Raw genomic sequence first — 1,544 nt, 5'->3', positions numbered from 1 at the left:
GTGTGTGTGTGTGTGTGTGTGTGTGTGACAATACCCTATCTGTGTGGTTGTATGGTTATGCTTATAAAGATAAAATGAGATTATTTTGAAATGATTTCCTCTGGGAAACTGGGTCCGTGTTTCAACAAGCTTAACACAGCACAAAAGAATTGAATCAAACATGAAAAAAGTTAAGTTTATAAATGCCAGCTGCAATTTGTCAGGGACAGATTAGTTTAGTTATAATAAATATAACCCTTTCAGCTTTAGTCACGCAACTAAAAAAGTAAAAGAACAGCCAGCCTTGTATTATATGGTTACAACAGCCAGGTAACAAACTTCACAAAAGGTGTTTTATAAAGCTTTGGAATCTTTTAGAATTTCTTATGTCCAGTAAAAATCTTATGACCCTTGCTAAGGTTGAATCTACTTAAAGATATAATATGTAGGGCACGCACTGTTTGTAAACAAACACACAGTGTTTAAAGTTAACTCCTCCTCCACCTCCCAAAGATGTGTTGCACCCCGAGGAAAATAGCCGCCACCCTGCTGTAGCTAATGGGGATCCTAATAAACTAGACTAAATTGAACTCCCCAAGAGAGAGAGAACACCTCCATGCAAAGGGGCCAGGTTGTGTGTCGGTTAAACTTGTGCGTCAGTGTGAGGCGCAGAAGGGCGTGACAAAGCGCACATACCTGGGAATGAGAACGGGATGCAAAACCTGCAAGCTGTTGTTGGCTGGGGGTATAAAATATACCTTTTTACCTTTTATAATAAAGAAGGCACTGGAACATTTAAAGATAAGGAATGATGAGCTTCATGATTATATAAGCAAATGTAAAGATTGTATCTATTATTATGATTGTGGACTTTTTCAAACTACAGTATCCCATGCACAAAATCTTACCCATACAAGGCATTTCCTGCTTTTGTATTTTGTTACGTATTATGGTATTTCATTTTTTCATGAAAAATAAATGTTTCCTTTGAATAAAAGCTGATCCGAAATATCTTTCTATTTTTAGTGAAAAAACTATCTTCCCGTAGCTGTACTGACAGTTTTTCCATCTATTTAAGCTGGTACTGAGTGAGCATTCGGTCAAAACTTTCAGAATTATTTCAAATCATAGTATTATTTCCTCATGGAAGTGTTGGAACTAGTGTTAGTTGGAGGTTTCTCTAATGTCGGAAATGTTTTGTTTATCAGTTACACAGATAACAAATAATAGTCATAGTGACAGGCGTCACAACAACAATCATCAATTTCCGCTGCCTAGCTTTTACATGGACGCCCACCTGGATCCCGCCATGTTAATCTACAGCAGTACACATTTTGTGTATATCTGCATTGTGTTCACAACTGCACATTTGCAGAAGGCCATACATACGCTACCGGTCAAAAGTTTGGGGTCACTTAGAAATTACAGACAGAAAACCAGCGGATCTGAGAGGGTGGCTGATCTTTAATGCCCTTATATCGCCCATTATCAGCAAACATTCATTCAGTGTTCCAAAGGCACATTCTGTTCACTGATCTGATATCATTTTAAAAAACTAACTGAGA

General features: G+C 37.6%; 1 protein-coding gene across 23 annotated transcripts in view; it reads left to right on the top strand.

The window, feature by feature from the left end:
• The window catches only part of itpr1b (inositol 1,4,5-trisphosphate receptor, type 1b), an 88,221-nt gene that overhangs the window by 45,835 nt on the left and 40,842 nt on the right, over positions 1-1,544 (top strand). The window lies entirely within an intron of this gene.

Source organism: Etheostoma spectabile, chromosome 4, assembly GCF_008692095.1.
Source record: "Etheostoma spectabile isolate EspeVRDwgs_2016 chromosome 4, UIUC_Espe_1.0, whole genome shotgun sequence".
NCBI classification, from domain to species: domain Eukaryota; kingdom Metazoa; phylum Chordata; class Actinopteri; order Perciformes; family Percidae; genus Etheostoma; species Etheostoma spectabile.
This window is presented reverse-complemented; position numbering and strand designations above follow the sequence as displayed.